Here is a 16,346-nt window from a genome sequence, read left to right on the forward strand (position 1 = left end):
ATTTGTGTGTCATCTGCATAGCTGTGGTAGTTTATTTTGTTGTTCTTTATAATCTGTGCCAGTGGGAGCATGTAAATGTTAAACAGAAGGGGTCCCAAGATGGAACCTTGGGGAACTCCACATGTGATACTTGTCTGCTCAGATGTGAAGTTACCTATTGATACAAAGTATTTCCTGTTTTCTACGTATGTTTTGAACCAGTTTAGTACAGTTCCTGAAAGACCTGCCCAGTTCTCCAGTCGTTTGAGTAATATGTTGTGGTCAACTGTATCAAATGCTGCACAGAGATCCAGTAAAACTAGGACTGACATTTTTCCACTGTCTGTATTCAGACATATGTCATTAAACACTTTGGTCAGAGCGGTTTCAGTGCTGTGGTTCTGTCTAAAACCTGACTGGAAGGCATCGTAGCAGTTATTCTGTTTTAAGAAGTAACTGAGCTGTTGAGAAACTGCTTTTTCAATGATCCTTCTTAAAAACGGGAGATTTGAGATCGGCCTGTAGTTGTTCATTTGTGTCTTGTCAAGATTGTCCTTTTTCAGTATAGGTTTTATTACAGCAGTTTTTAGTGATTCTGGAAACACACCTGATAATAAAGAAAAGTTGACGATCTGTAACAGGTCTGACTCTAAAGTCTTTGAGACCTTTTTGAAAAAACTTGTTGGCAGGACATCTAAACAGCAGGAGGAGGAGTTCAGTTGACCTAAGATGTCCTCCAGGTCTTTGCTGTTAATAGGTTGAAACTGTTTCATGGTGTTTAAACAGTTTTTTGGTGGACACAGTACATATCCTGGATCTGCTGTTGATGTACCAATTGCTTGTCTAATTTTTTGGATTTTTTCTGTGAAGAATTTGGCAAAGTCATTGCAGGCCATGGTCGAATGAAGTTCAGCTGCCACTGGCACAGGAGGGTTTGTTAGCCTGTCAACTGTAGAAAATAAGACCCGAGCATTATGGCTGTTTTTAGTGATGATGTCAGAGAAGTAGGACCTCCTTGCATTCCTCAGTTGTAAATTATAATTGTGAAGTTTCTCTTTATAGATGTCATAATGAACCTGGAGGTTTGTTTTTCTCCATCTGCGCTCAGCTTTCCTACACTCTCTTTTTTCATTTTTCACCAGTGTGAAGTTTCTCCATGGAGACTTTTTCCTTCCAGAGATAACCTTCACCTTAATGGGAGCAATAGTGTCCATTACATTTAACATGTTAGCATTGAAGCTATTGACGAGCTCATTGACTGACCCTCTGGGCAGGTCAGGTGTTAATGGGAAGACCTGGTTAAAAATCGCACTACTGTGTTCAGTTATACACCGTTTTGTGATCACTGTTGTTGATATATTTGTGTGGGCTGAGATTTTACTTTCAAAGAAAACACAGTAATGATCAGACAGGCCCACATCAGACACAGTAACCTTTGAAATGCTCAGGCCTTTGGAGATCAGTAGGTCAAGAGTGTGTCCTCTATTATGTGTGGCCTCTGTTACATGCTGAGTCAGCCCAAAGTTGCCCAGAGTGTTACTCAGGTCTTTAGTCCCTTTGTCCTGAGGGTTGTCCACATGAATGTTAAAATCCCCAGCAATAATTACACAGTCAAAATCAACACAGATCACAGACAGCAGTTCACTGAGGTCATTAAAAAAGTCTGTGCAGTATTTGGGAGGCCTGTAAACATTAAGAAACACAACTTTGGATGGGGCCTTCAGCTGTAAAGCCACATATTCAAAAGACTGAAAACTTCCAGGAGATAGCTGCTTACATTGAAATGATTCATTAAATAAGACAGCAACCCCTCCTCCTCTCCTGCTCGCCCTGACCTCACTGATAAAACTGTAGGAGGGGTCGTCTCGGTGAGAACAGCTCCACTGTTACTTTGGTCCAACCAAGTTTCAGTTAGAAACATAAAATCAAGGCTGTGCTCAGTGATTAAATCATTAATTAAAAATGTTTTCCCAGCTAGAGATCTAATGTTTAATAAAGCCAACTTAAGTGTTTTAGAGGTATTACTTGTCCCCTCGTGTTTGGGAGCAGTCTGTGGCACACAAGGTATGTTTACTATGTTTAAAGATCTTTTAGAGTGCAGCTCTCTGTGTTTTGACCAGGCCACATGTCTCCTGTCACCTAAAAGTACAGAAATTTTAAAACCTTCTAGTAAACAGGGTCCCAGCTTCTCCTGGGAAAAGTCACCACTGCCATAATCCTCGCAGCCCGGACCCTTCACACATCACACATCAGACTGCGGAGACAGAGCATGAAGGTGGTAAGGAGGAACTAAGGGGGGCGAGGCTGGGCAATGTGACTTCGATTGCTCTGTTGAGGGTGGGGCTCGATGGCGAACCTTTGGCCGCTCTGGTGGGGGGTTTATGGGGGACAAAAAGGGATTGGGCCGGGGGGTAGATCTAGGGCTGAACGATATATCGCATTTGCGATAATATCGCGACATGATCAAGTGCAATTTTCTAACCGCAAAGGCTGCGATTATACTCTGGACATGTCCAAATTCATGGGCTGCATCCTCCTGAGGCCGCATTTGTAGACCGATTACGTCACAGCGACGCGCCGAAGGCTGTCCAAATTACTACCATATCCCAGAATTCATAGCGCGGCCCAGCCAAACTCCAGTTTCCAACAATGGCGGCCGCTACTAAGTTTTAAAATTACTCATACTAATCTTTCTGGGTCACAAAATAAACTTTTAACATATTTTCAGGCGAGAAAGTAGTTGTGTAAACATCAAATATCTGCTCGGTTTATCAAGATATCCCATATTTGCAAAAGTGCTTCGACGTTTTCAGAGGCGTCTGCTACCCACCAGCTCGACAGCTAGCCGGGAGCTCGAGGGTTACTGATGCGGCCGAGAACGGCACAACTCCCGGCACATCATTTTCAGATCACCGCGGAGTTTCGCTGCTCGGGTTAAACGTAATATATAAGTCACTTAGACAACCTAAAAATGTTATTGTTGGGCTTTTTTCAGTGTTTTGTTTGTTCGTGAGTAAATCGGTTTGGCTGAGATTAAAGTTATTAGATTAGATAAAATAAAACTTTATTAATCCCCCGGGTGGGTTCCTCCTTGGTTTTCACACAGCTGACTAAACGTCAAACAGAAAACTTATTAAACAGAAGTATGAGACAGTCGAGAATTTACACCAGTGTCTGGTTATATTTTAGATAGCAAGAAGCAGACGGCCGAGTTTATTAAACTCCACCGAGACAGCGGTGACGCTAATCAGAACTAGACCGTCCAATTTCACGCCTTTAAACTTTAAAGGCGTGTTTGTGTGTGTGTTTATACAATTGCTATTATGTTTGCACTTTATGTGTAATGTTACTGACTGCAGAGATCAGTAAGATGTGTGTATTTTTTATTTATTAGTTTTATTTATTTAATATTATTTTTTAATTGAATGACTGTCTAGTAGTTCACAGATGTCGAAAAACTGAGTGTGGTAAAGCCACTGATTTTGTTTATGTATATTTCTGCAATCTGCACATTGTACTGACTTTCATTTTAATGTTTACACCAGGGTTCCTTGTCAGCACTTTATGCTCAGATGTTTGTAAGCTAAAAATAAACTATTGTGTATGTTCAAATATACTGTTGTGATTGAAGAAGTTAAATAAAAATGTCAGTCATCAATTCATGCATCACCTCATGTCATCATAACAGAGGTCTGTCTTCCAGGAAAGAACAGTTTAAAATTAATGTAATATAGTATTGGCCATACTATATGATGTATTGCTTGTCTTTGTTTAATAATACAGAAGACAAAGACCTTAAAAAATAATCGCATATCGCATCGCAATCGCAATATTGGGGCAAAAAAATCGCAATTAGATTATTTTCCATAATCGTTCAGCCCTAGGTAGATCTGAGCCCAGCATTGACCCGCTCCATCTCCTCAGTGAATTTCAGGTGTGGGGAGGAGGGAGAAAGGGAGGGGGAGGAGGGTGATGGCCTGTCAGGGGTTTGGGGGACTGGGGAAGATTTTATATCGATATAGTATATGTTACATCATAATTATACTTGTGGACCCACAAGTTTGCCTGTCTTTCGTCCACTTTTGTCTCTATGCAACGTTACTCGGCCTCGCCTCTCCTTCACTGAACACAACTCCCCCTCCTCCCCCATCGCTTCACCTGCAGGCAACGACAGGATGGACACGGCAAATCTCCGTTAACGAGTTACCGCGCATCGCCCCGTGCGTGGGGCTGGACAGCGTCAACGTGTTAGCGAGCTAACTGCGCTAACGAGCTAACCGCGCTAACGACATGCAGCCCACAGGGGCTGTACAGCCTAAAATCCTTTAATTTTCTCAAAAGTTGACAGCGCGCCTTTCTGTATGAATTCTGGTTGTGCTTGATGACCGCGAAGCGATTTTATGTGGTACATAGCGCTCAGCAATCTGTCAAAAAATGTTTTAGTACGACTTTGGTAAGCTACGGAGCTGCACCGCTTGATGGATTGTCGGAGCTAGTGATGTGCGGATCGATCCTGAAATATCGATTCCTCCGATACCAATCATTTATGTTCTAGAATCGATTCTCACATTAAAATATCGATATTTTAGTAATTTAGAGTAAATTTGTAGTTTATCATTAACAGGAACACAGTGGAAAGAAACTATAACATTCGGATCGGCTACATTCAAAGGAACTACTTCCTCTTCCGCCTTTCATAGTCATGTGCGAAATACAGCTGTATAAATGTCTCGCAGCCCCTTGGCGTGCGCACTCACAACAATGGCTGAGCGTAATTGAAGTCATGTGCGGACGTATTTTACCTCCACACACAGCTGAGACGTGGTTTGCAATACATGTGGCAAAAAAAGTGCTCCAAGAGTGAGGTGTTGTGGCCATACTAGGGAGACATTCAAAAGGGCTGTTGGGGGGTAAATACATTTTACAGGGTTTATTTATCGGATAAAATACGTTAAATGTCACCGTTATTATTGGCCGGCCCAGAAACAGCGGGGGTGTCCAATTTCAGAGGCTGCTTCCACCTGAGGACCCGGCCTTCGCGGTCTAAAGAAAGCCGGGTAGTACGTCACGAGCTCCCTCGGTGGAGTGAAACTCTGCTGTCTGCTCCTTGCTATCTAAAATATAACCGGGCACTGACGTAAACTCTCGACCGTCTCACACTTCTGTTTAACCATTTTCTGTTTGACGTTTATTCAGCTGTGTGAAGGATTAATAAAGTCAAATTTAATTTAATCAAATCTAATAACTTTAATCTCAGCCAAACCGATTTACTCACGAACAAATAAAACACTGAAAAAGCCAAACAATAACATTTTTAAGTTATCAAAGTGACTTATATATATCATGTTTAACCCGAATAGGGACAGACCGGGGGGGGTTTGAAGACGATGTGTCGGCTCAGATATTTGAAGTTTACACAGCTACATTCTCACCTGAAAATATGTTAAAAGTTTTTTTGCGACCCAAAAAGAGAAATAAGAGTAATATTAAAACTAAGTTGCTGCTGCCATTGTTGGAAACTGGAATTGGCTGGGCCACGCTATGAATTCTGCAATATGATTTTTCAATTTTGTTGTCCTAGAAAATCGGGCGAAATTTGGGAGATTGGTGGCTCCGGGAGATTTTCGGGAGGGCACTGAAATTCGGTATTCTCTCGGAAAAATCGGGAGGGTTGGCATGTATGGTTGTGGCAACATCACTAACCTTGTCAAACACCTCAGAGTAAATCATATCACAGAACATGACGAGCGTATGTTGAGGTGAACTGAAGAGGAGGAGAGAGTCAGGTGCTGCTAGGGCGAGACAGACGTCTGTCACGGAGTCCTTTAGTGCTGCAGGCAGGCAAGCTGTTCAAATAGCACAACTTCATTTTTTTTATTTCTATATGATGAACCCTGCATTATTAAGTGATAAGAACAAATAATCTGTTGTCCTGTAATCATTATGATGCTATAATTTGAGATACAATAAATAAAATAAGTTTTTGTACAAAGTATCGGTATCGGATCAGTATCGCCGATACCACCCTGAATATTACTTGGTATCGGATCGGAAAGAAAATCAGTGGTATCGCACATCACTAGTCAGAGCATTACGGCTGCCGTAGTCTGGAGCCTCGTGGAGTGATACGTAAAACTCCAGGCTGTCAGTCACGCAGTAGAACTTGGGAGCAGAGCAGCTGTGAAATCTGTCTTTGATATTATGCTCAGCATCTGTTAGTTTACATTTTGACTGCACAATTGTGAGCTTTTTGTTATGCACAAAAACAACAGTGTTTTATTTATGGAGCATTATTATTTAATAAATGCTCATAATTTATTTTTGAGTTTATTTTTGAGTTTTCATGTACATCTATGCTGTATGTTAATAAAAGTGCCTGTGTGACATCTGGGAAACAGCTTTGACTAAGAACTCTCTTTTTGTTCTTACTTTATGGCTTTAAAAAAATATCGAGATATATATTGTATATCGCCATCCAGCTAAAAAATATCGAGATATATATTGTATATCGCCATCCAGCTAAAAAATATCGAGATATATATTGTATATCGCCATCCAGCTAAAAAATATCGAGATATATATTGTATATCGCCATCCAGCTAAAAATATCGAGATATGAATTTTGGGTCATATCGCCCAGCCCTATTTCAGACAATGTTATAAATGCATAAAAATGACACAAGCCTTACCCTTTCATAAGACAGTTGAAATTTAGCTAAGGTGCCTTATAAAGTTTCTCTGAACTTAAAGACATTTCTACATAATGTGTTAGTCCAGTTGTGGCAAACTCAGCTGACTGGACATGGTTTAAAAAGCAATATGACAGTCTATGTAAAATCTCCCAGATGACTGCACAGAACAGCGTAAAGAACCACACCCAAACTTTGTGAAAGACACATGAAAGCTAGTTTAGTTTCATTGTCTTATGCACCATAAAGATACCTCAAGCAGTCTGTTCTCAAGAATTCTCTATCAAAAAAACGATTTCTGCTTGTGGCTGGAAGGAGGCATGACGCGACCACGATTTTGGTAACATTTGACTTTATTTTGGTTGCTGCACCCTAGCTGCCAGCGACACAAATCCATAACAACAACCCAGTTCAGTCTTTTAACCCGGAGAGGTGTCATTGTGGATGCCCTGCAGGTATGTTTGCCAACCCTGCAGTGGCACCACTGACCATGCCCTGCCACATACCCCCATCACCCAACTGATGCTGGGGAGCCATCTGGTTAAACCTACTCCCCTACAGCAAACGGGAGAGGGAATCAGACCGAACAGTCGGCACCCCCGGCCCCTGGCCCAGAGACGGTGAGTTCAGCTAGCTAGCCGCTCCCACCCGAGGAGTGGGGTTGAGTGCAACGGCAGGCTGCGTCTTGGCTGATTGCACCCTGCGGCCGGTGCGGGTGCCTGAGCAGTTTGGACCTCTGCCACCACCATTTGGGCCACCAAGGCTCAGCCAGAGCTACAGCAGGGAGATGGAGCACCCCCAGAACCCCAAGCCCACCCTGGACCCACCCAGGGGCAGCCAGGCCACCAGGGCAGTAACCTACATCTGCCAGCACAGACCCTCCACCAACCCTCCTGTACACAGCCACTAGGAAAACACCACCCAAGATCCACCACAGCCCCAACCAGGTCATGACCACAGCCCCCGGGTTGAGCCCCCCAGGAAAACCCCAGACACTCCAACCTCTAACCCCAAACCAACCACAATATCAAAGGAAGGCAAAAACCACAATTGTTGAATTGTATTAATTGCAGACTGGGATTTCTAATCACTGTCACATGCAGGGCAAATATGTGCGATGTCTGAGACCAGAAGTTTTGGTCTAAGCTGACTGAGCTGAACAATTTTCATCAAAAACACACAAATCGTGGAGGACTGTGTCTAACAAGAGATCAGATCATTAGTCACTGTAACCTGTGAATAAATAAGGCTGTTGAATAAAACCTCTACAGGGCAAAGGTGCGTTAGATAGCAGGCGCACTTATGAGTTTATGAATCTGGGTGTGGCTTCTTTTTAGCAGCAGTTCAACATTAAGGCTGTTTAGAAGCAGCTTTTTTCATATAAAACTACATATAGAAATATCACAAGCTTACCTTTGCTTTCACAGACTCTTCAAACTCTCAAATTCGCCATTATGAACTGCACACTACTGGGTGGATGTTTGGATTGGGCTGATGCAATACAGTCCACTTCCTTGTTTCTGTACCTCTGTATGCGCCTGTGGAAGTAAAAAAGAAAAAGAAAAAAGAAAAAGGAAGTTCATGCTAGAAAAAGATCCCAAGCAGCAGATGTAACAATATAAAAGAACTGCTGTCAGCCTAACAGGTAAATTACAGTAAGGTAACTTTGAAGGAGACAGTTTGTGCAGGAGCTGTGTGGATTGTAGCGTCAGGGTCAAACGACACTGTAGACATGCCTGTCTGCACAGAAGAATAATCCGACATGAGAGAAAGATCCAAAAAGCACTTCCTGTCTGAGCCAGCTGCTCACTGTGGACCACTGAGCTAACCTTTCAATCTAATGCATTATTTCTATGTGCGCAGCGATCTTCCCGTTGAAGGGAAGGAAGGCTGGATTCAGAAAAAATGATCTCCTCTGTATCCGGTTGTTCCCGTTAATGTTTAACCAGGTTGCCTCTGACAGGTGACACCGACCCATAAAGCAGCACAGCGGGCCTCGCTGCTCAGATCCATCTGTAGGACGTGTGCAGATCCACAAAAACTGAACCAAACTACAGTGACTGACTCAATAACCTGCAGCGTCTACAACCTTCATCCCTCCAGCTCAGTGTACTGACAGGTCTGCCGGCAGCACAGCGCCCTCTTGTGTCTGCTGTCTGTATTACAGTATAATACTGTGTTTGTAGGAACTGACAAGTTAAATGCAGGGTGTTGGAGCTATTTGTTCTTATTGTTTATTATTTTGAAATTAGTTTACGTTTGTTGTTAGTTTACTTATATTTTGGAATTTATTTACAAGTTTATTTGTAGGTTAATATTTTGTTTCATTGTTTGTTTGATGTTACTTTGTTAAATTAGTCAGTAAGAGCTGTAGGGCCATTTTTGTTTCTATAAATAAAGAGACTGGTATAGGACCAGCATGCACTGGGGTGGGCCTATGGTTTTTTACCAGAGCAGGAGAAGCAGCAGGAAGTAACAAAAAAAATGGATCTTGTTATCGCCAAACTGGATAAAATAAACCATAAAAACGCAACTTTCAAGTTTGGACAGTGGACTTCTTTTGCCTGCGTACGAAATAGTATCTCAGTGCAGCAGTGGCTTGTGGACTTTTAATTGTGGGATGTTTGGTTGGTCAAACAAAAGGAATTGCCACTACACAGGGAATAAATGATTGAGCCAAAAACATCCAGGAGCTCTGTTTATTGGAAGTTTGTGTATTAGTTTCAACTTCAATAAAAATAATCAAACGGACAATATATAAATAATTACAAATTTAAATAAGTAAAAACATGATGGAATCGAGTTTATTGCAAAAAGTGCACACTTGATCACAGGCCATGCTCTGAAGCCGCATCAGTGCCAGTTTCTATCCTTATGTGGAGTCGGTGCTGTTCTCGGAGCCGGTTCTTTGGTGACGTCAGTGAGCAGCTGACTTTATTTCTCAGCCACAGTTAGGTGATGATGCTCAGTGTTGATGCTGCGAGCCGAAGACAAGCGTCGTGTCCAATAAAGACTCAAACTCCCCAAAATAAGTGTTAGAAACAGAGAAGACAAACTTTTAGCTACTTTTACATGGAAGCTAAATCTTTTTTGCCTCCAACCTCATGTCTACGTGCATGTGATCATCACAGATTTGTGCTTCACATTGAGCCGAGCTCTTTGCACAGATACGGATCGTTGGCGTAAAAGACGGCGATCATTTTTGAACTTGCTTCAGCTCCTTTCTTTCGCACCATGTCGATCAGGTCTCGAGCTTTCTCGCCTCTCGGTTTGGCTCTGGCCGCTTCGCCCTCAGCATCAGTTAGCACGGTGACGTGCTGCAGCTCGTCCAGCAGCTTGTTCAGAACCGGATCCGACACTTTATCGATGAAGTTTGTGCGAGCGAGTCGCAGCTTCTCTGCTGAGGCGCTGTTCCCCATCTGAAGAGGACTTCCACCTGGAGAGTCAGCCGAGGATGAAGCTGAAAAAATATGTTCAGCAGCACAGTGAGCACATTTCAGAGCAACATTTCTACAAATCAGATCAGTGAATCGGACCAGGACAGCAGGTTGGATCTCTGTCAGGTTTCAGTTTGTGCTGAGTTAAGGCTCACCGGGCAGATGAAGGTCGTGCTCCCACACTCGTGTCTCCTCGGGATCTTGCACCATCAGCATCACTTCCTCTGCGTTCGTTGTCAGGATGATCTCAAAGGTCGGGTGGTAATTTGGTCCGTAATTTTCAAAAAACTCTGCACGCTGAAGCGAAATGGAAACGCACAATTTAAAACAGCTTTGTGGACAAAGTGTCTGCTGACACTCAGCGACTGATACTCACTGCAGGCTGTATTTTAAAGTGGTGCGGGGCGCTGCTCAGACTGTACTTTTGACCTTTGTGGAAATAACAGAAGGACGGCGGTTCGATGTACTCTGAAGCAGCGTGCTGCACTTTCACCTTCAGAGACATCACAACATTTTCTTAGTGCATGAGTAGTTTCAGAGCTTCAAAGCAAACAGATACAATCAGAGGATTTATTCATGCAGAAGCCATTTAATGATTTCATGATAAAGTCATACGTCGTGCAGAGGGACGTTTCCTGGGAGCAGCATCACACTGAGGATGGGGCGTGGCCTGTTTCTCAGGAAGAGCAGGACTTGGCCACGAATGGGTTTCGTCATGTAATTGAAAAACCGCTCAACGAGATCCCAGACGAGGCCAAAGGCGGAGAGGTGAGGGACGTCCACGACCACGTGAGTCTCAGTGATCTCCAGAGGCTGTATGATGCTCATACCATCATCCGTGATGTGGACCACAGAGATGCTGTCAGAGACCAGTGCTGGGAAAACACACAGCTTCGTTCACTGCAACAACCTCCAGAAACTTTCCATGGAAAGCAAATCAGAGCATTTTCTGCAGGTTTAATTCTCCTTCAGGTGTTTCAGTGGCGTCCTTACCCGGCTCAGGCTCACAGTGTGGGAGGTGCAGCTGACGTATAGAGTCCCGAGGACACTCGATGCCGAACAGCGGGCCTCCGGCCACTTTGTGCGCTGGTTGGAGGACCAGAGGATCCCAGATCAGAGTCTTGTAGGTGACCTCACTCTCACGAGTCACATCAAAGACCAGACCAGTCAAAGAACACTGGAACAACCCTGGACCGGGAAACAGGAACCTGAACGACACAGAACAGTTCAACATGGAGCTCATTTATGTAGCTGTTAAATTCAGTCTAATTTCTGTTTGTATAGCTATTCGTCTCTAATGTGCTTTCAATTACGAAGTAAAAACCCTATAATCTTAGTGACAGAACTGAAATTATAAAATGATGCTCTTGGTGATCATGAGAAGAAATAACTTTTAACAGGAAAGGCCGCTGACAGAAGCAGCTCAGGGAGGTGCAGCTACCCATGTGACTGGGTGGAGATCAGACAAGGTTGGGTGTGGTCATGGCGGTGACTAAATGTCTTCCAATTAGTTATTATTAACCTGGGAATAAGAGGGATTGAAAACTGCCAGCGTTAAACAACAAACACAGAAGAACGCAGGAGGAACTTTCAGCTGTGTGACCAGAACAGCATGTAAGTGTGTGGTCAGGACAAACATGAGAGTGAATGCTATACCAATTCACTTAATGCATACAACAAGCAAACCTGCGTCTTTACTATGAGTAGATACACCTGCCACCACATGGATGAGATGATGAACTTCTACTGTGCAGCAACATTAACTAGTGTTTCCTGTTTCAGCTGTTCATCAGCTCTTTGAGGGCAGGGTCAGGATACTGTTAGTAAGACATTGGTAAACCATGAAGCATAAATAAATATAAAATCATACATTTTCACTACAGGTCTGGTGGGAAGGTAAAGCTCTGAAAATATTTAATAAGCACTGAAAGCAAGACTGAACCTTTTGCAACTGAGGGCACGTTGACAGGGTCTACAGTGAGTCTGAACACACTTTAAGACCAGCACAATCTGACGATCACACATTTTGTTAATGCTTTTCTTTGACTGCGCTCTGTATCCAAGTTTAAAGTGTAGAGTGGGCACATCGAGGCTTGCGTGTCGTACCTGTATGAAATGCCTGTTCTTCCTTTGCTCATCTCAGGTGTGAAGCTTGAACGAGTCTAAAAATCCAGAGAAGGCAAGTAAAATATTTTCTCCAGTCACACAAACTTGTGACACCATGAGAGCACCGAGAATACTCACAGTTTCCATCTTCACCACCCTGCACAGGGTCAAAGAGGATCCTAAACGAACTGTGAATGCTGGCTAGAGAGGCTCGCTGAACGTGGTGTGGAAGGTATGAATGAGAGTTTTTGTGTCGTCAGACACCAAGGAGAAGGACAGAGTGCCGGGCCCAGCCCAGGTTAACTGAGTGTAACGTCACTTAACTTCATAGCTGCAGAGGTAACAGCGACTGAAGTCAGGTCACATTGGACTGTTGTTCAACATGTTCACCTTAGCTTTGAACTTATCAGAGAAGCACTGAGACAAGCTGCTGGACCAAAGAGGACCCCCATATGGTGCTATGTTGGGGTCAAACTAGTCTCGAGTCCCTGACACAGAAATCAGTCCACAGACTGTTGAACACAACCAAGAGAGTCGATGAAGGTCTGCAATCAGCTGGTTAAGCAGTTCTAGTTATACAGCAACATTTTCTGGATAACCACCCACATATTAGAAAAAACGTAGTTTAGGGAGCTATATTTAACCTGTATATACTACACAGTGTACCGACTTGAGCGTTTCCAGTCTACATTCTGGGTCTTCCAGTCGCTCCAACAGCAGTTTCACTCCTGACACGCCTGGATGGTTGTAGCTCAGGTCCAGCTCTCTCAGGTGGGAGGGGTTGGACTTCAGAGCTGAGGCCAGAGAGACACAACCTTCCTCTGTGATCCCACAACATGACAGCCTGGAGAGAAAATGGCTCTTACTAAAGCAAAAGGCTTTGCTACTCTTCACCGTTACCACACATGTTGCAGAGTATTTGGACTCCATGGAGCTCGAGCTGCCATCAGTACCTCAGTGTTTCCAGGCTACAGTTTAAACTCCCAAGTCCAACAGACAGCAGCTGCACACCTAAATCCTTCAGGTCGTTGCGGCTGAGGTCAAGCTCTCTCAGCTGGGAGTTAGAGCTGAGAAATAGAATTAGGCTACAAGGTCTGTTGCTTTACATATTCAGGTTGTGTATCATGCTTTTGAAAACGAAGTAACTAAGTAACTAATTACTTTAAAAAAAATAAGTAAAATAAGTAATCAGTAAAGTAACAGGATTTTTTTGGGAGAAGTAATCAGTAATTATTAAGTAATTACTTTTTTCAAGTAACTCTGCCAACACTGGTCGTGGGCTTCAGAGGTGCAGGAGGAACCAAAGCAACACCAACAACTATCAGGTCAAAGTGTCATAAAAAAACCATCCATGGCTTCTGTTGTGACACTTGACATTTAGCTCACAGGCCTAATACAGTTTATCTGAATCATCTTAAAGACATTTCTACATGTGTTGGTCCACTTGTGGTGAATTCAATCAACTGAACATGATTTAAGAAGCAATACGTCCGTTTATATAACGTCCCACAGCAGAGAACCACAACTGACCAACAGCTGAAAGGTCAAAAGAACAAAGATCCTGTAAAGAGAACTTTTCCCGCAGCTCTCAGACCTCCGACTGGGCTGAAGCTTCGGCCCCAAAGGAGCTTCAACACTAAACAAAGTGAAGCTTCCTGAGCGCGCATAGTGAATACAGATGAATCCATGTTTACATAAGTTAAACTGTTCTATTTGTGCTGCATCATGAAAACTAATCACATCAGATTCTCTCGACACAAACAGACATTTAGAAATGGAGGACAAACTTATTGATGCAGCTGGAGGTGTTGAAGGTGTAAACTTCACTTTTAGGCTAGAGCAAAGGAAAAGAAGCAAAGGGATGAAATCATCACTCATTATTCATTCTAACCACTGGTTGTAATTCTTCACTCTATCATTGAAATGATAGAGTGCTGCGGAGCTCAGAGACCCTGACTTAAACCCAGTCGAACATCCGAAACTAAACTTGGGTGCCTGTCAAAGGTCGCCATCAACCCTTCCAGAATCTACACAGCAGACACCTGCCTGCAGGCACACCTGCTTCATTTATATAGTACTGGTTTTATGTTGTCATTATGAGCTACTCACTGTGCACGCCTCCACAATGCACGCTCAAATGCATTTCACAGGGACCACAGCAGTGACCACTGATTGATTGATTTACTTATATATAAGGAAGCCCATTAGCTTCCACAATAGCGGCTGCTAGTCTTCTTGGGGCCCAAACCATCGAGTATAATCTAATAAAACACAATAAAGTAGATGCAAAAATGTCCACATAATTTGGCTCTTTCATCCTCAGTGAGGTTTTACACGTCACAACATTGGCCTCGTATAATATTTACAATATTTAATTCAAATTTGTGTAAAAAGGCTTTAAAATGTTCTTTAAATTGAGAATAGTAGCTAGTTCTCCAGCTACATAAGTTTATTATACATTTTGATACATGCAGATAATCCAGCCTGTGGCTCATTGCAGCAGGACCGAGAGGAGGAATTTAAACACTGTTACAATCACAGAGCTGCTGCTTTGTTATATGAGGACTTCTGTAATGTGGAACATACTTAGATTTGAGAGATACTGAGAAAACATGCTGAGTGACCGGATTGTGTCTGACCACACGCAGGAAATTACAAACTTCCTCTTGTGATAAAACTGATTTAAAAACAAAGCGTAAATCTTTAAAAAGCTCCTGGCTGACCTGAAATGACTTCCTGCCAGATTCAGTCTGTGACAGATCCACGTCACAACTTCAGGCCTTTTTAGATGCAAATGGTATCAATGAAAGGTTTCAGTCTGGTTTTAAACCTCGCCACAGCACAGAGACAGCCTTACTTAGAGTTTCATGCTTTTACTGACTGTGAAGCACTATGGTCAACATTGTTGTTTTAATCTGTGCTATATAAATACATTTTGATTTGATTTGATTTTGATTTGAGAGGCCACGAACATAAAAAGATTGTGTCCCCGTCACCAAACCAGAGGAAATGAAAAACCTTTTACTTCCCCAAACAGAGACTATGTTCACTCGTTTTTATCACAGACATGTTTGCAGGTTGTGTCCAATAACAGCTGAAACAGCAAAGATGACACAGCAGACACACGCATGAGTCTGTGTGCTGATTTCTCTTTAATACACTTAAAGCAGCTGTTTCCATATACAAATATAACAAGCTCACCTTTGCACTCAGCTGCTGTCACTCCACACCTCTCTCCCACACAGCACTCTCTGCTGTGTGGGAGAGACTGCACAGCTGACCCAATCTATCCTACTTCCTTGTTTTTGCACCTCTGTAAGCGAGTGTGTGAAAAATAAAGTTTACATTTTTAAAAAAGCTGTAGAGCACAGACGTGACGTCAAAGTTTGATTCTTATTGTTGGAATAAAACGAGGAATGAGAATAGATATTACAACACACTCCTCAGTGTAAACGTACAAAGACTAAAGGTCTCCTGTAAATTCATAATAAAGTTTAATCTCTTTTTAACTTTTATCTTTATCTTTCTTTTTAACTTCAGTTTATTCAAATGTGGTTTTACATCTAGATTTATCTTTTTAAATTCTTTAAGCTCACTGAAATAACTTTGAACCGGATTAGTTTGAGTACTTATGATGATAAAACATGAAAAACGAAATAAAATATATGTAGTACAAAGTACAACAGTTGCATCACGTATATAATGAAACAGAAGCAGAAAGAAACATAAGACATATTTAGAGTAAAACACATTAAAACTGGGCAGTAGAAGAACTTTACTGTGCTCTGCTGGTTGGGCACAAGGTGGCGCTGTTGTCACTGTAGTTGAGAATGAAATGAATGAACACACACACACACACACACACAGAGTCAGGAACTTATGTAGTTACGTCTGCACTCTCACACTCTCTTGAAAAGAAAAAGAGGTTACAAACTAAAGCAAGAGCAATAATAACAATAATAATAATAATAATAATATTAATGGAGTGGATTTATATAGCACTTTTCAAGACCCTCAAAGCGCTTTACAATGCCACTATTCATCCACTCTCACATTCACACACTGGTGGAGGCAGCTACAGTTGTAGCCACAGCTGCCCTGGGGCAGACTGACAGAGGCGAGGCTGCCATATCGC

The sequence above is a fragment of the Rhamphochromis sp. 'chilingali' genome (assembly GCF_963969265.1).
Source record: "Rhamphochromis sp. 'chilingali' genome assembly, chromosome: 4".
Lineage (NCBI taxonomy): Eukaryota > Metazoa > Chordata > Actinopteri > Cichliformes > Cichlidae > Rhamphochromis > Rhamphochromis sp. 'chilingali'.